Source organism: Euprymna scolopes, chromosome 31 (assembly GCF_053919585.1).
Source record: "Euprymna scolopes isolate OS-2025 chromosome 31, ASM5391958v1, whole genome shotgun sequence".
NCBI lineage: Eukaryota > Metazoa > Mollusca > Cephalopoda > Sepiida > Sepiolidae > Euprymna > Euprymna scolopes.
Window position 1 is genome coordinate 92,679,031 of NC_136512.1, and position 19,916 is coordinate 92,698,946.

Here is a 19,916-nt window from a genome sequence, read left to right on the forward strand (position 1 = left end):
CTCATATAAATACATGCGAATTCTAAGAAAAAAACTATAAACATACTTTGCAAGTATATATCTTTTACTAATTTTTTTAACTAATTGTGTGTTCTTTTCATATGGAGCACTAAACTTGGTTTAAAAGAATAAGAATATTCACAATCAAAAGAATATGAATTTTCCCTGTTTTATTATTTTACTTACATTATTTTTAAGGGATTAAGAGGTTCTGCCCTAGAGCTAACACATGATTTCATTATGATTTGAATTTATATCCAAGGGCTCTTTTAAGAATAGATTTTGTTCCGTTTATGGTTGCTATCTGTATTTTGTGCCAGCTTGGTCTGACAGGAATTGTTTCCAAGTATTTCTGAAGATATTTTTTCATTAGGCCAGTTGCTTTTATGACAACCGGTATTATGTTGACTTTTTTTAAGAGGCCATGTCGTTTTTAGATCATTTTTAGGTCCTGATATTTTCTTATCTTTTCGCATTCATCTGTCTGAAGGCCAAAGTCATTTGAGATGGTGACATTGATAATGTGCGCACTTCCTTCAGGCTCGTTTCATATTACAATGTCTGACTTGATAGTCTTGTTTTTTATATATGTATGTCTTTATTATAAAACACTGTCATTTATCTGTTTGATGTTATCGGTGGTGGTTCATGTTCCTAAATGTTTGACAAGCTGTCAAACCACATCTCTCCACAGATCTTCTAATGGGGATATTTAATACTTTGTTGTGGCAGACAGTGTAAAGGCCATCTGCCAATAAGGTTTGGTATCCAGATATTAGGTATTTTAGGGCTCTCAATCGCTGACTGGAAAAACCTGCACTGGCCATTTGTTCATAGGTCAGCCATTTTTTAAATCCATTTGTGATTAAGCCCTAATCTTGACCTGCTATGATGAGTCTTTCCACATTAACTAGTAGTCTTCCACTCTTGAGCCATTGAATCGATGTATCCTTGTTGATATACTCCTGATTAAGTTTGTCTAAATACTTCCCTGCTCTCTTATGCTGGTTCCACCATTGTTTTCCCATGTGAGTTCTCATATGTCTCATTAAATTTGATTTTTCTGAAAAAGAAGATCCACACAGGTCACAAGAATGTGGTTTTTCCCCAGTGTGAGTTCTGATATGTTTTACTAAGTCTGATTTTTGATTACAAGAATATCCACACACTTGACAAGTATATGGCTTTTCCCCAGTGTGAGTTCTCATATGTATCATTAGCTTTGATTTGTTAGAAGAAGAATATCCACACACTTCACAAGAATATGGCTTTTCCTCAGTATGAGTTCTTATATGTTTCGCTAAGGATGATTTAAGAGAACAAGAATATTCACACAGTTCACAAGTATGTGGCTTTTTCCTGGTGTGAGTTCTCATATGTTTCACTAATGTTGATTTTGCAGAACAAGAATATCCACACACTTCACAAGTATGTGGCTTTTCCCTAGTGTGAGTTCTCATATGACTTACTAAGCCTGATATTCGAGAACAAGAATATCCACATAGTTCACAAGAATGTGGCTTTTCCCCAGTATGAGTTCTAATATGTTTTACTAAGTCTGATTTTTGAAAACAAGAATATCCACACACTTGACAAGTATGTGACTTCTCATAGTAAGTTGTCATAGGTTTCACTAACTTTGATTTTTCTGAATAAGAATATTCAGATACTTCACAAGAATGTTGCTTGACTACAGTGTGGTATCTCATATGTCTCACTAAATTTGATTTTTCTGAACAAGAATACCCGCATACTTCACAAGTATGTGGCTTTTCCCCAGTGTGAGTTCTCATATGTCTCACTAAATTTGATTTTTCAGAACAAGAATATCCACACACTACACAAGAATGTGGCCTTTCCCCACTGTGAGTTCTCATGTGTCTCACTAAAGATGATGTTTCAGAAAAGGAATATCCACACACTTTACAAGAATGTGGCTTCTCCCCAGTGTGAGTTCTCATATGTCTCGCAAACTTTGATTTTTTAGAAAAAGCATATCCACACACTTCACAAGATTGCTTTTCAGCTGTGTGAGTTCTCATTTTTCTCAGTAATGTTTATCTATTTAAACAAGAATAACCTTAGATTTCACAAAATTTGACTTTTTCCAAGTGGCAATCATATGTTTAACTAAATCTGATGCCTGGGGAAAAGAATATCAACAAATTTTACAAGAATGTTGCTTTTTTCATGTGTGAGTATTTGTTTTACTCATTCGTATTTCGCAAAACAATTATATCAACACACTTCACATGAATGTGACTTATGTATCAATTACTGTGATTTATCAGATCTCAGACCAAGAATGTTCTACACACATTACAGGAATATTGGTTTTATCTTTTTTATTTCAATTTTCCTATGAACGTGTTCAAGTTGAAGATGGAGCAACCTACTAGATGTCAACCATTACCCACAGTCTTATAAATCCCCACTGAAAGATTGTTGCAAATAGTTACTTCAAAGAAGTTAGCTCTTATAAGGTGTGACTTTTCTACAAAATTTTCCTTGGCGTTATAGTTTCTGGTATTGGTAGGAAATATTGTCTTTTTAAAGTCACATACTTTTTTGTAATTTTTAATTCAATCTTTTATTATCTTTTGATTTAACATTAAACATCTATTTCACAACAATTTATATTACCTTTAAGATGTGTTATGTTTTCATCACTATTTCACAAAATTCATCAAATAATGGTATCCAGTACAATAAATCTTCCCACAGATGTCATTATTCTTTTCCAAATAATGTAATAACTGTTTAAATTAAATGACACTCCATTAAAATTGAATAATAGGGTCCAATCAGGAACATCTGTAAAAAAATGAAATTCAATATTTTATTAGTATTGTTTGTTTATTGTTGTCAATATTATCAGATTAAGCTAACAATCTTTACGTTAATTTATTATAAAAAGTAATAGAAGACATGTTAGAAAAATAACTAAATATTTTCTAACTTGACACAAAGCCAGTCAATACAGATTTTGCTTAAGATATAGTCTAGTTGAAATTATATCTAGCATATTTTATAATTTAAATGTTTGAGAAATGAAACATACTTATACAATATTACAAAAGTCTGGCTTGAGATAATTGTCTAGCTGCACTGATGAGCAGTGATACAACAAAACAGTATTGTATGTGGATGACTATAATGCTCCCTATTTTGATTTGAGCATATTGGGAAGTGATATACAAAATGCCATTAACGTATTAAGCAATGCTCTTTGGATAAACAAATTGAGCTTAGATGTTTGGACGATGTCAAAACATTGTTAATTCACTGCCCAGCAGAGCAGCAGCTGAACAACATAATGGTTAGAAGCTCTGACTGTCGTTTGGCCAGTCGAGTTTCGATCCTTGTTTGAGGTGATTCTTTGTCTAGCCGCATTGATGAGCTGTGATACAGCGAAACAGTACTGTATGTGAATGACTAATATATATATATATATATATATATATATATATATATATATATATATATATATATATGTATGTATGACTGTTAATGTAATTTATGTATCCAGTACTACAATATATGTATCTTATTGTAACAATGATAGTAAATTACAATAAGTTCACCAAAAAAGTATTTATTGCATACAAGATTTTGCATTCTTTAAGCATGTACGTATAATTGATACATAAATATGCAAAATTATCCAAAATATCGTCAAGATTTTCTAAATATGTGCTTGTTTAGTGCTCAAAAGGACAATAACTTGATTGAAAAAAACTACAATGAACGCAATTTGGTTAGCAAAACCAACAGTGAATACTATACATTTTAATTTTTATTTATTTATACTGTTTTCATTTTTGTTTTATATATTTGTTAATTTCTCAATTCTATTATTCCATCTAAGGTTTGGTTAAGGAAATATATCTGTTCATCTCTAATTCATTTGAATATAAAAATAATTTGTAAATACAAACTTTTAACTTCTATTGGTGTTAATGCTTCTCTGTAAATATCGGTATGAACAAATTAATATACACAAGTAAATAATTTAATAACAAAGAGTTCTTTAAAAAGGTGTTTTTTCTCAACGACTAAAAAATTACTTTTAACCAAAAGTATCATAAACGTCTACAAATCTCATTTAGCAGATGCACGGAGTATTTTGCCATACATAAGCGGATACAACTACCATAACTATCTTCATCTTAGAGAAGGTTAAAAAAAGAGTCTCACGTTTAATAGATCCTGTTACTACATTCAAGTTCCACTCTGTCTTATCACTGCAATGTTGCCCCACTATGCAAGTAAGTTAATAGAATGTGCTCTGATGAACTCATAGTAATTATACTCCCTCAACGTACATACTTCCTGACAAGCAGCAAATGCACACCCCTTCCTTATTGATGCCTCTATATGCCGGAAAGCCTTATACTCTAATAGTTGTCGCTTTTGGATTGCAAGACTTTGGAATTCCTTCCCTGTTTTCTGTTTCTCTGACTGTACTGAAATGGAGTAGTTTAAATGTAATATAAAGAGACATCTCGCTACTAGCCTGTTATTCATAGTCCAAAATAGTAGTCCCTTACATCCAGGTGGTAATATGCCTTGTTTTGTATGAAAACGGGTAAAAAACGTCTTGAATGTTTAATCTTTAAATATTTGTTCACACCTTGTTTATATGAATGTAAAAATATTTTGAATCTCAGGCATTTAACTTATTAGCATGTTGAATGTTTGATCTTTAAATATTAGTAAGACTTAATATTTAAATTACTATAAACAGATAATAAATATAAGACTCAACGGTATCATTATATAATACTTGTCTTGCTCACAAATAGTAGTGCCTTACGTTTACGGCATTGTGACTTATTTTGAGAGAAATAAACATAAAAATATTCGTTCACCCTCAATTTATCTGAACATAAATATTTTTTGCAACTACTAGCATTTTACTTCTCAGCATTTTGATTTAACCTAACTGTATTATTTAGATTTAAGCTAATCATTTTATGACAATACAATTAATATGCATTAATGCATATAAATTGATGCTGGCATTTTCTTTGCTGGGGCATTTTCTATTTCTTATATTCCAAACAAATTTTGTTAATAGAAATATCGATTTACCTCCAATTCAGTTTAACATTAAATTATTTGAAACCCCATGCATTTACATTATTAGTTTTAATGTTTTATCTTTAATGATTTCGTTTCTATTATGATAGAAACTGTTTTGACAACTCGGTCTTTTGTGTCTCATCAGTTTAGGCACTGTATCAAGACTATTTTCCCTTCATGTAATAATAATACACTATGTACTGTGCATTGGATTAGACAGGGTTACCTAACAATTCTGAGCTGGCACTATTTTGTGTGTGATTTATAAGACTTTGAAGTTATGAAATTATTCAATTCGAAGTGGAGCACAAGTTGTTCAGGGTAGATACCAATGCTTTTTATAGAGGTGGTGCCAGAGGTGTCATAGCGATATTGCAAGATGATTTCAGCGACATTCTCTATATTCAACACACACTGAGGACCCATATTGTCATTATCCTCTTTGCTGTTTAACAATACACTTTAGTTAGCCATTAAATGTAGGTTATGCCACTGTGAATTGTATGTGTTTTAAATATCATAAGGAAATGGTGAAATATGTTTGAATTAAATTTGTGACACCCGTTTTAAGGATATTATAATAGTTATTTTTAAAGAATGGTCAAAACATTTTAGCAAGTTTAAGACAATTGTAAAATTTATATATTTTCATGAGAGTAATAATTTCCTGTTTGGAATTTTACACATCTGTTAGACCTATGTTATTTTCTTTCATATATTCCTGCATATCTACTTCTGTCAACAATTTGTTTTATTGTCACATCAATTAACTGTTAATCTATGAAGCCCAAATTACAAACGTGTATTAATTTAAAATTTGAAAATAGGTTCTTCCTATTCTATAAAAAATACTCTAAATCCCCCCCAAAGATTTTGCGATTGTATTTAATCTTTTTATTACTGCATAAAAACAATTTTTAATATTTTCCAGATAATATTGGAAGCAACCTTCTATTAATTAAAATGTTCGCTTACAATTGATAAGAAAACGAGTTAATTTTGAAACGCTTGCATTTCTTATTTGAACACAAAAATAATGTTTTAAGTCTTATTTGTGTTATATGTAATTCTTTGATATTTTGCGAGAGAGAGAGAGAGAGAGAGAGAGAGAGAGAGAGAGAGAGAGAGAGAGAGAGGGGGGGGAAAGAATTGTTGTAAAACATAAATGAGTTTATTGCAAACTAAAGCTAATTAAAACGATTAAAATGGAATAACTCAATTTCTACACAAAGTAATCACGTGCTGTTATATTTTATTTGATATATACTTCTTAGATTAAAATGAAATTATTGACATTTTAAGAGACATGTTACTTGATAAATCAATTGCAAACTAAAACTTAAAACAATTAAAATTCATTTTGTCAAATGTAACATGATTATCATGTTATATTTTGTTAAATATATATTTCCTTAGATTAAAATAGAAACCTTAGTGTAGACTAAAATAGAAACCTTAGTGTAGATTAAAATAGGTAATTATTAATAAGGTACTTCTAATAAATTGGCACCCACAGAATTCAGTATTTACATATTAAATCCTGTATATCACCGGTAAATTCAGTTTGTCACTGAAATGGTCAAAACATTGTAGAAAGATTTGAAAGTCACCTTCTTTTCTTTTATTTTTTTGGAAAATCATCAACAATTTTTCATATGCTAAACATTTTCTAGATTCCTATGGAGACGTTCTTCAATAAAAAAGCATGTATGGTTGTTTTGGGGGCTTTTAATTTTTCGCTATTTACTTCATACAAGATTTACATTAATCCAAAATAAGGAGCATTAAGACGTAAGGAGATACTATGTGCAAGAGAGGCATACTAATAAGTGAGTAATTAAATTCAATGTAAAAATTACTTTATATGATCACCAATGTAAGCATGTTTTTTTTATGTGAAATAATTAACGTGTATGTGGCTAAATAAATATTTTTGCTAATTTTATGCTTATATTTTAGATTTCATATTTTAAAAATATAATCACTGTTTTTATTTTTTTTAATAATGTAATATAAATTGATCATATATTTCTGCACCATCACTATTCTAAACAGAATTGCCTTAATTATTCCAGTTTTCTTACATGATTTTGATATTATTTTGTATTTGTTATTCTTTTTATTTTTAGTATGTTTTCACACTTTTCTGTAATCAATTTAGGTTTGTTCATAAAAGCTATGCAAGTAAGCATTTATCTCCCAGTTTTAAGCATCTTTATCAAAGCGATTCAGTGATTCAGAGGTATTTTGCAAACAGAAAGAAATACATACGATGCAAAAGTATTATGTAGTACCAAACAGAAAAAGAGCAAAAAATATTATGTTGTGAAATCACAACATGAATTATCGGGCTATGAAAAGTAATAATAAGTAAAACTGTATAATGAATATGTTCAGCATCATTGGTGAATCGTAAAACTCAGTGCTCGCTATATTATGTTCAAGTCAAGGCTGTGTAAACTAATCTTATTTTGGAACAACAAAATTATTTTTTATTAAATCATATCGCTATATTTAAAATAAATTTCTAAAGAAAAAGTTATTTAGAAAAGGATTCGAATCATGTGGAGGGAGCTTTGTTAAAAATATTTTTGTGGATTTGGAAAATGAAAAACATTTCAATAATAAATATATTTGCAATGGAAATAAAATTTGAATTTCCAGTGAAAGAAATCACATTCAACAAAAAAGATGATAACCTAGATTTTTGGATGTGGTAAATACATAGGGAACTGATTTTCACAATTCAATGTTGAACAAGTTTTTAGTCTGAAGCTGAAATTCTTAGTCCTTATGCAACTGTACCAAAACTAATTATATACGTGCTGTTCTACAATAATTTCAGATTTTAGAAATAAAAAGTGGGGGGTACGTCCCTCTAAAAAAAATTACATAGTTATAAAAATATACCAAATAAAAATTCTTAACTAAAATTGCGCCCCTCATGAACACAAAATATGTTACTGTAATACAAAAATCGAAATAAAAACAAAATTATTTTGTTAAATTTTTATTAAAAACCAGGCATAGTTTTCCTAAGAAAAATCAAAATCTACTTTTTCTTGGCTATTACATTACAACAGCCCTTAAAAAATATCATCACTGAAATAATTAAAAAATAACAAATATCTAAGATTTTAGAATAGGGGATCACTTTCCTATATAAATTTAACATTAAATGAGGGGGCCACTTTCCTATGTAAATTTAACATCAAATGAGCACCACTTCATGGTCACTTAGTGGTCAGTTTCCAATTTTTCAGCGATTGCTGGGGGGGGGGGGAACTCATATATTTTGGTATTTTTCGAGCCCAAGTGTTGTTAAATGTACTGTAATTTTACCTAACAATTTAATAAAAAAAAGATACAAAAAATATAACGTTTGCTTTCTTAAATTTTAATATTCGAATTTACATTTGATATTTTAAAAAAAATGTCATCCTATTATTTTTTGTTTTATATAAAAAATAGGGTGGGTCATTATTTTTAAATTTCAGTTTTAAATTTGGAAAGGGGACATTTTTTACTCATACATTCTATTTTTGTTCTGTTTTAAATATAAAACACCTCCTCTCATTAATAATACTGTTATTTAGAAAGCTATTCTTAACATGAGTAGTGAGGTATTTGCAAACTAATTTGTTCTTTCACGTAATTTCTTAAATACAAGGGACATTTTTTGTGTTATAACTTATTTACTTAGAGAAAATTAGTATCCAGTCTTACATTAAAAGAAGACAAAATGGCTGATAGAAAATCCTGATAATCGCTTAAAAATTGAAAATTAAACAAAATACTGGTAAAAGTCACCCAATAAGTGTCGGGGTGACACCTTTTGCAAAGTTTAGTTATGTCCAATGAGTTTTTATGGTATCTTTTGTTTATTAAATTGTTGCGTGAAAGTTTGACCCCCATCCAAAACAACATAAAAAGTAAAAACTGATATAAGCCCTCCTCTTCCCTCTGCCACAAAAATGAGAAATTTTGAACGACTGCTAACTGATCAGGAAGTGGATGCTCATTCTACGTTAAATTTATATAGGAAAGTGATCCTCTCTTTAAATTTAAGCAGATATTTTTAAGGTTATTCATACGCAATAAAGTCAATTCTTATTTAGTGGGTAAAATATGCTGGGTTAAGTTACCATTAATTGGTGATGGCCAATAAATATTTGTTCATTTTATGTAAGCTTTATGAAAGAAATTGATCCCTATTGTAAAATCTTAAATATTTCATAAAACATAAAAAAATCAAACAGAATTCTCCAGTGATATATTATGTAAGTGTAAACAGAAAAATATATTTTTTAAATCTTAAAACAATTAAATACCGAAAAAGTAGCCTTTGTGATAATTTATTAACAATTCAATAAACTTTAAATTAAATTATTGTATTTATGGTAAAAGTTATTTTTTTCAGAAATCACACAAATTTTACAAAATTACAAAACTCTAAATTTCAAACTTGAATGATAAGTGTCAGTGAGTGAAAAACTTTCCAACATAATAGAGATGCCTTTTTGGCAAAGAGGAAATCAGTTTAATGAATATCTGAACACATGGAAACTCCCGATCGGTATCTTTAAAATTATTTCAGTGCTAAATTGTTATAATTTCTTTGTTTGAAGTGTCTCTTGGGAAGAAGAAAAAATGAACACTCTTAAATGGAAATTACAGTAACCTATATAGATTCCATTTTTTTTATTCATAATTATGGGCGGGGAATTTCTCTTCAAATATCTTAAATTTCGAATTAAAGTGACGGACTTATACTAAGAAAATATTAATAAGTCCTTACACCCCTGTGTTTTTTTTAAATAGAGAGTAGACAACACATTGTGGATGCGTTATCGTCAGTTCTCGTTACTCTCGCTTTCTCTTATTTGTCCCTCGGTCCTCATTTCCAATGAGTGATGTTTCTGTGTTTCTGACAAAGGGTGAAGAAAAAGCTGCTCTCCAAGACGACAGTACTTTGTGAAAAGTAGCCTGGGATGTCGGAAATTTTCTGTTCCTATGTCTATCCTTGTGGCCATGTCACTAGTAAGGGTGCTGGAGGTAAACGTTTCACCTGGGCTGACGTTATCCGCCTGATAGTCAGGGACCCGAACCTTGGATTAACCACTAAGGAGGCCGTCCTATCAGCAGGTGCAAAATACTGGGGCTTCTGTATTGCCATTTGGTGAATGGACTCTGGACCATGCAGTAGTTTCGAGTGGGGCCTCTCGATGCCATACTAGTGGGTAATTGTTACAGCTTTACCTTATCATGGCTACAAAAAAAAATATCTTTCTCTCTTACCTTCCTTCTCTGTTCTACTCTAACCAAATCTGTCGACCTGTTCCACAAATCCCAATCCTCAACATAAAATACCTCCAGAAAAATAACACGTGTAAACCTAGAATCCCATCCTCCAATGTAGACCCCTACTACCATATCATCTTCTTCAACATCAGGGGTCTCCGTTCCAACCTTCCAGAGTTTGTAACCCAATTACAGGAGACGAAACAAGACATATTCTTCCTAAGTGGAACTGGCATTAGGCCGACCGCTTCCCTTGACGAATTCATAATTAAAGGATACTCTAACTTAACATCTAAATCTGACCCCCAAGATCGCCTGGGACATGGAATATATGCCTACATTAAAGATGGCTTTCCATGTGGTAGGGATATCTCCAGTGAAGACCCTAATTTACCTTATATGTGCTTCCGGGTAGCACTTGCTTACACCATTGCATTTATATTCGCTCTCTATCGCCCCCACAACAGCGAAGTTACTATCCTTAATATTGACCACATCCTGTCTGCTCACTCTTCAGCTAACATCCACATTTGTGGTGACTTCAATGTCCACAATGCGGAATGGCTGACCCACTCTAACAAGACAGATGATGGGAGATTCTGTCATGATTTTGCCATTGCCTATGACCTCACCCAGATTGTCGACAAACCCACCCAAGTGCCCGATACTTCCGGTCAGTATGCTAGCCTTCTAGACCTTTTTTTCTCAACTTCCCCTGAGCTATGTTCAAGTTCCGTTCTGTCTCCTCTGGGATCTTCCGACCACGCGGTTGTATCAGTTAAGATAAAAATGAAATGCAATAAGTCTAGAGATGTACCTCTCCACCGTCCTGCATATCGATACTCTACCGCTGACTGGGATAGCTTCCATACACTTATATCCGATCTAACACTGCATTCCATGTTTAAAAAAGGTGTCCTTCATAGTATCAAACCTGACCGAATGGCTAATTGTAGGCATAGACCGATTCGTACCATCCAAAAAATTCCAACAAAAACCTAACAGCCAGCCATGGTTCTCCCCAGAATGTGCTGCTGCCATCGCGCACAGAAATCACTTTTTCCATAGCTACCAATGTTATAGATGCACTGAGACTAAAGCTGCCTTCAGGACTGCCAGCAACCACTGCAAAAGAGTAATAAAAAATGCAAAAGAGCTATATGCTCAGTCTGTTAAATCCAAAGTAGCTGAGCAGCGGCTTGGTTCCCACCAGTTTTGACAAATAGCAAACAGGATCTTGAACAGAAGTGTGTATTCTATCCCAACCATCATCAATGGACCTGAGGTCATCTCGTCAGCATCAGACAAGGCCAAACTATTTGCCAAGAACTTTGCAGCTAATTCTACCCTATGTGACGAAAGCCATCAACTCCCCGTATTTCCTCCTATAACGGACAACACGCTCTGCAACATACAAATATCTGTGCGTGATGTTGCCAAGCTAATCAAGAACCTTGATTCCAGTAAAGCAACTGGCCCTGACGGCATTCCAATCATTGTGCTGAAAAAGCTTCAACTAGAACTTTCCCCCATACTTACAAAACTCTTTAAGCATTGCCTTAAAGAGAAGTGCTTCCCAACACCCTGAAAAACCTCATCAGTATGCCCTGTATTTAAGAACTCAGGCGATAAGTCCTCTACCTTTCAGTACAGATCAATAAGTATCCTGTGTGTCATGAGTAAGCTGCTGGAATCCATATTAAATAGAGAAGTAGTCAACCACCTCAGCAGAAATAACTTTCTTAGTGACATGCAATATGGTTTCCGTTCTGCCAGATCTACAGCAGATGTGCTGTTATATCTCATAGGATTAGCGAATCTCTTGTCAAAGGCTTTCTCTCTAGGGCAATTGCTCTTGACATATCAAAGGCCTTCGATAAGGTATGGCATAAGGGCCTACTTCACAAGATTTCCAACTACGGTATAACTGGAAATGTTTTCTCGATCATAAAATCATTTCTCTCCAATAGGCTCATAAGAGTAGTAGTTGATGTGCAGAAATCAGAGGCCATCAATATTAATGCTGGAGTCTCTCAGGGGTTCATTCTGGGCCCAACTCTCTTCCTGATATACATCAATGATCTCCCAAAACACATACTTAAATCATTTGTTGACATCTATGCTGATGACACGACCATCTATGGCAACACATCAAAGACTGTAAATGACAAAGTTCTCTCAAATTCTCTCTTCTCTGATCTTGAGCGTGTGGTGCAGTGGGGGAGGAGGTGGCTGGTTACCTTTAATGCATCTAAAACCAAGCTCCTATCTTTACATCATCAATGCTCTGATCCCCATCTGGCATCAATTGATACGAGTGGCTCTCGTCTAGGGGAAGCTCCATGTTTTGATAAGCTTCTGGGCTTGACCTTTACCCCTGACCTGAAATGGAATACGTACATCAAGTCAGTTGCCAAAATCGTTGGAAAAATGGTAGGATCCTTCTACCGCTCCAGAAGATATCTCACTATTGATGCAATTCTCTATCTATATAAAAGCCAAGTACGTCCAAGGATGGAGTACTGCTGCCACATCTGGGCAGGAGCTGCTAAAAACCGCCTATCCTGCCTTGACAGAGTACAAAATAGGCTTTGTGGCCTAGTGGGTGATGCCCTTTTCTCTTCCCTGCAACCTCTCTCCCACAGGAGAGACGTTGCGAGCCTGTCTTTGTTTTATCGTTACTACCATGGCAGGTGCTCGTCTGAACTCCAATCTCTGGTCCCCCTCACCATTCTTTCACGATAAACACCCACCTAGCTTAAACCACTGTCAAAAATTTTCCCCACTCCTTATCTGTGCCAAAATCAAAATGTAGATTCCATGAACAAAGCTTCTTTCTTAGAACTACACGCCTGTGGAACTCTGTTCAAGTTGCCTGCTTCCCACCTGACTACAACCTGGATATCTTCAAGTACAATGTGAACAAATTTCTGATGAACTGCCTTCTTAAGTAAGACACTTTATCAAATCTCCAACACTAACGTACTGTACACACAATAACCCTTATCCCCGAGTGGCTTCCGGGCCTTGATAAGTGGTGACTACCTTGTAAAAAAAAAAAAAAAATTGAATAATATATTTTTAGGAGATTTTTTAAAATCAGAGATTCATACTTTTTAGCAAGACTGAAGTTTAGGTGACAAAATACTCTCAAACCCTCTATCACATAAAAGGAACCAAATCCTCTAATTACCATTACTATGCCAACAATATGTAAACAATGATATCAGTAGTTCAGAACTTCAGTTTTAAATAAGAACTTCTTTTTCAAAAATAAATAATATAAACACAAAAAATGATAAACACTTTTTTTTATTTTAAACAATATGTACAGAACTTTTGCAATTTTTAAACAATATAGATAGAACTTTTTCATAATTTTAAACACTATAAAAAAACGTTTTATAATTTTAAACCATATAAACCGTTTTGTTTGTAATTTTAAACAATATAAATAGAATTATTCACCTAATCATTGATTAAAATTTAATTATGTGATTATTGAGAACTGAATTGCGTGATGCTGGGTGGGATTGATGAAAAAAACGAACAAACTGAAAGTAGAAATAGGTAAGTCCTACTTAGTCAAGCAAAAGTATAACAGAGGAGGAGTCAAGAATGGGGTTTGGATTTCCAGAGCCATTGAACCTGTGTAATATTGCCAGAGTTGACAGCAAGGATAGGGACACATTATTCCTGATAATTAATTCAGGGACATAACATTTTCAAATGGATTGGCAGCCAATAAAGATCTAGACCATTCCGATCATAGAAAGTATCAGCATGATGAAGTTCATAAAGAAAATTTTGTTGACCCGATTGACCCCTCCATAGACAGACAAATCATAGAAGATTTATGGTTCCATTGTAAAAAAAAAATTAGAAAAGTTGGAAACAGAGAAACTTCTGGAATGCAATGGTGGAATTCATGTCGAAGAAGGGAAAAGAGGGAAATCTTCCCGCGTATAATCAAAAGCGTTTGGGAATAATATTTGTTTAAACATAAACGTTTATATTGTTTAAAATTTAAAAAAGTTTATGTCAATTTTTATTTTTAAGCGCACACATATTTTTGGTGCACAACTAAAAAGATTATATTTCCTTATATCCGAAAAACTACTTATTCGCAGAAAATTTAAATGTGATATTTGTTTTCAGCATATCCGGAACCTATAAAAGTCATCATTTTAAAGGAAAATGTCAAGGTGGAAACCAAGTAAAAATTTACTGTTTAAAATTATAAAAAGTTCTATTTATATTGTTTTAAATTACAAATAAAAAATACAAAATGTTATGTTTATATTGTTTAAAATAACAAGGAAAAATATTTATATTGTTTAAAATTATAAAAAGGTCTACTTATATTGTTTAAAACTTAAAAAATGTTCTGAATACTTGTGCAGAATTTGAACGTAACTAACTGGCCGCTTGGCTTTGCTCGAAATATGACGCAACCACCAGCTTTTGCCAAGCGTCGCTAATTATCAAATTGTAACAATGCCACTCAAGGAAAATACTGAAGAAAACATTTAAATACAATAAAATGATCAGATAAAAACATATAATGAAAATAAAAAGAAACAAAGACCTACCGTAACAATTTCTGTTTAATTCTTGTAACAAGTTTTTTAAGTGAAAAAAGTATACAAACTTGTTTTTTTTTTGCAACCACGTTTTTATCAGCCAAGAGCCATAAAATAATTTCTTTCATGTTTTTTATATTTTTAAAAAGTTTTTAAAAAAGCATTTTTCATGTGTTTTTCATGTTTTTTTTTTTGCATTTTTTTAAATTTTTGTAACTAATGTAAAGTAAACTTTTGTTTTCTTTTTCTTTTCATGAACAATTTTTTTTTCTGTAGCGTGAGGCTAGGTAAACGTTTTTTGTTGTTGTTTGTTTGTTATTTTTTCATTAAATTAAGACATCTGGGATACTTCTTAAGGATGAGATAAACTTTTGTACGGTCGCATTTTTTCAGTGATAAATCATTTTGTTTGGCAATGTGAAACATCTGCCATCTGCAACTCCAAGGTGGAGATATTCATCTTGTATAAGATTGTTAGAAACAGCGGGCTGTTTTAAAATTTGTCATTTTGCAGAGGGAGACAACTCTCGTTTACTAAGAGATTTGTTCATTATTTCATCTCATAATTTAAGACGCTCAATCAGCAATATTTTTTATAAAATCAAAACATTAAAAAAAGAAAGCTGCAACGATTATTTTTAATGTAACAAAGTTAATAGCATTAATAATAAAAAATGTAGTCTTTACGCGATTATTAAGATATGAAAACATTATGATATTTATGAAGATTATTAAGATATGAATAATATGAATAATTATGAAAATTATTAAGATATGAAGTCTTTATGCGATTATTTATGATATGAAAACAGAAACGATGTTTCGGTTTTCATATAAATTACGATGCTAATAAAACCAATGAACTAAGTTCGTTGGTTTTAGCATCGTAAATTATGATATGAAAGCAGAAACGATTTTGTATTATTAATGTTATCAACTTTGTAAATTATAATATGAAAACAGAAATGATTCTCTTAATAGTTACGTAAAGACTACATTATTAATGTTATCAACTTTGTTTACAATTTCTCTACAACTATCGTCGCATTTTCATTTTTTGTAATATTAAAAACTAGATGTTGGTGTTATTAATATTATAAGCTTTGTTGCAATAAAAAAAAGGTTGCCGCAGATTTAAAAGTTTCATCCTTTGTATTTTTAAGGTTAAAGACTAAGGTTTTAAAAACATTTACTTTTTAATTTAAAAAAATAAGAAGTTGCCACAGCTTCTTTTTTAAATGTTTTCATCTAATGAAAATATTGTTCGTTTGTTGGTTTTAGCGTCGTAAATTATGATATGAAAACAGAAATGATTCTCTTAATAGTTACGTAAAGACTGCATTATTAATGTTATCAACTTTCTTACATTAAAAAAGATTCATCGCAGCTTTCTTTTTTAAATGTTTTGATTTGATAAAAAATATTGTTACATCAAGCGTTAGGCAGAGGCACTGCCAAATGAATGTGAAAAAAGAATCCATGATTCCGTGACGTCAGACTTGTGTTAACTATATGAACTATGGAAAAGCAGAAGCGACTTAATGATTGTTTAAAACCTTTGTTTATCTTCTTCAAACTGTAATTAATAATTAATCTTTGTTATAATTTTGTTAGGTTTTTAAGACTTACACGGTTTAATGATTAATAATATTATAAATATTTGTATATTAAATATCAAATATGGTTTTACTAAATATGTATGAGTGTTCATTTGGTTAACTATCGGCTTCCATAGTTTTGTTTGGTAAAAAGAGACTAACAAATATGAGAGTCGTCAATAAAATGTTTAATATTTGTGCAATAATATTTTTAAATCAGTTAATTTGGCAATAAAATAGCTGGCAAGAGTCATGTTTATATTATCTAAGCTGTAATAGAACATTTTGAAATAATGAAGTTTTAATCATTTTAATCTTTTAAAAATTAATTATTAGGAAGTTTCTTTTTCTTGGAAATTCAACTGATTATAGTATATGTTAGAAAAAACGCTATTCAAAAACATAATAATATTAAATTTATATCATTTTTTAATTGCAACTTACAGGGAAAGTTTTTGTTTAATATGTGTATTTAAATTTTAAAGAAATATTGTTCACTTATCTGAACCCTTATGTTTCATAATAAATAGAAATTTCAATAGATTTAAATATATTTTCTTTAAATTTCGAAAAAATAAATGGGGGGCGGCACGCTAAAAAAAATATATTTTACGGAAACTGCATTTTATATGTAATTTTATTCTAAAATGGATAAGTATCGAAAATTTAATGAAAATCTTGATTTTTGCTAGATTTATTAAACACAGGTATGTTTTCACGTTCGGAATGCTTACGACATCGGAACATTATTTTAAAGCACCAATTATGTAAACACGATTTACGTCTTGCAATTTCATTATTCTCGTACAATGAAAAAATCATTACTAGTTTAGTGTGCCCTTCTTTTAAATGGTACAAAAGTTATATTGATAATATTAATTCACAATAAAGTTACATCGTTTTACATATGGGGAGTTAATTCTATGATGAATTTTGGAGTTGTTGAGCGTCCTAAATTATGAGATGAAAAAGTGAACGAATCTCTTAGTAAACGAGAGTTGTCTCCCTCTGTACAATGACAAATTGTAAAACAGCGTCGAAACGCCCGTTTGAGGGTGTGTTGATTTGGAGGACAAAAAAATGGTAAAAAAAAAACAAAAAAAAACCAATACATTTGTTTTTGTTTGTTTGTTTGCTTGTTTTTTTTACAGTAAAAAAATATATATATATAAAATAAAACAGAAATTGTTAGGATAGGTTGTTATTTCTTTTTTTTTTTTTTTTTTGTTAATTTTATTATATTTAAATGTTTGCTTCATTGTTTTCTGAGTAGAATTTGTTACGCTTTCATAATTGGCGAACACCGACAGTTGATGTCATGTTCCGAGCAAAATCGATCGAACGTTGAGTTACGTCTGGTTCAAATGTGCACAAGTACCAAGTTCTGTTTAAAACAGATAAAAGGTGTTTACTCTTTTAAAATAGTTTAAAATTGAAAAAGTTATGTATATATTGTTTAGAATAAAAAGTGTTTATTCTTTTTTAAAAAAGTTGTTTCCATATTGTTTCTTTTTTAAAAAGAAGTTCTGCTTATTTAAAACTGTTAACTTCTGAAATACTGACATTATTGTTTACATATTTTTTGGCATAGTGACATAATAGTGATTAGGGAGTTTGGTTCCTTTTATGTGATAGAGGGTTCGAGAGTATTTTGCCACCTAAACTCCAGTCTTGCCTCTTTTTTTATTCGTCTACTAGCGGGGGTACCCGGCGTTGCCCGAGTGTTTGTTTCCGGGATGGGGGGGGGGAGTTAAAAAAAATGTTATGGTAGGTAAGTAGGAAGGATCAAGCCCGGAGTCATGAGTAAAAGTAGGAAAATAAAGTGTGAAAAAAACAAAAAAAAAAAACATCTGCAACATTAACAGTTCGGCCACCAAGAAAAGTCCATTCCAGTTGTTTAGGGGAAAAAAAACAAAAAAAAAACGACTACGGTAGGTCGGCGCGAACGTAAAAATATAATGTGAATTGTCCAGCACGCTAACCACTACGCCACAGAGCACTGCAGCTTAGTTTAGTGATTTTAAATAACTTCACATGAAAGAACTACGAAGCCAAACCGGTGTTCTCTTCTCAACTGTTCCTTGTGAACGATCCCCAAACGGTGTTAAGTGGTGGCAGGGGGAGGAGGAATTTATTAGAGAGAAAATATTTTACCACTTCCATTGATCTTAACCGATTTTGGCTGTGACTTCTCAGCAGAAAAAGTATAGAAATCTAAGATTATCGAGGAATTTGAGAAATAATAAGCCTATAACACACCTCAGATATTGTTCTGCCGTTTGTGCATATTATATTTGCATGAAATATCTTGATTTTTAATCCTATTAATGTCAAAATCAGACGGGAAAAAATGAGTTCATTTTATTTATATAGAGATTATAAAGCATGACGGAGCCAATAAATTTTTTATTGGATTGCAATAAAATTAAATTTATTTAAATGTTTAAGATTGTTTTAAAAGTTATTGAATAATTTTTTTAGTGTAAAAAAAGAAAAAGAAAAGGTACTTGAACAATTTAATCAGGAAATTAAAATATGAAAATATCGAAAAAAAAAAAAATTATATTGTACGAATCCGTTTTGGATTGAAGATCTCCGGAAAAAAAAAATTTTCATTTAATTTGATCGAGTAGTATTTAAAAAATTTTTTTTTTTCTTTACAGTGGAAAAACACATTTTCATGACAGCGCATTGAAGGTAGCCATCTTTGAATTTTTGAACACGTTACGGGGAGATAACTCAGTTTAAAGCGCCGATACCCCTTCCCCATCTTTAATATTAGCTTTTCTTCCTAAAAATGGAACCTTTTGTTCGGTATCATAACAAATTGTTTTTCGCTGTAAAAAAAAAAAAAAAAAAAAAAAAATTGATGAAATTACGTGAAAGTACTAAAGAAAAAGATACAAACTTACCTTTCTTTCCAGGAATTCAATGAAAAATAAAAAATAAAAAATAAAACAGGATGAATTCCTATTTCTTTTGTGTTCAAAACAGAAAATTCGTTTTGTTTGTTAGGATTTCTTTAGTAAATTGATTGATACAACTTTTGTGAACAATTCATTAAGAAATAAAATATATGAAAATATAAAAGAATCAAAATTAAAAGATGAAAAACACGATTTAAACATGAAATTATTTAAACAAGAAAATCAACTACTAAAGAACAATGAATTTAGGGCATCGTAACGCGGTGTAATCATTATTTCGTTCCTTGTGTAAAAGTGTCCATTCATTAGTTAAGCGTGTCGAATTGTTTTCCTATCAGGTTTACATTTTATTTGTCAATGCTTCAGGCTTGTTTTTTCTAATTTTTATTTTTATTTTTTAGTAAATGTTGTTTTGTATGTAT

The 19,916-nt window shown here is 31.3% G+C and overlaps 1 long non-coding RNA gene across 1 annotated transcript; it reads right to left on the reverse strand.

Moving 5' to 3' along the window:
- Positions 1-457: 457 nt before the first annotated feature.
- LOC145255862 (uncharacterized) lies at positions 458-19,725 on the reverse strand. Its single transcript, XR_013863913.1, has 2 exons — positions 19,480-19,725; positions 458-2,814 (listed from the first exon to the last, which is right to left on the reverse strand). It is a non-coding gene; the product is annotated as an uncharacterized LOC145255862 (long non-coding RNA).
- Positions 19,726-19,916: the final 191 nt, after the last annotated feature.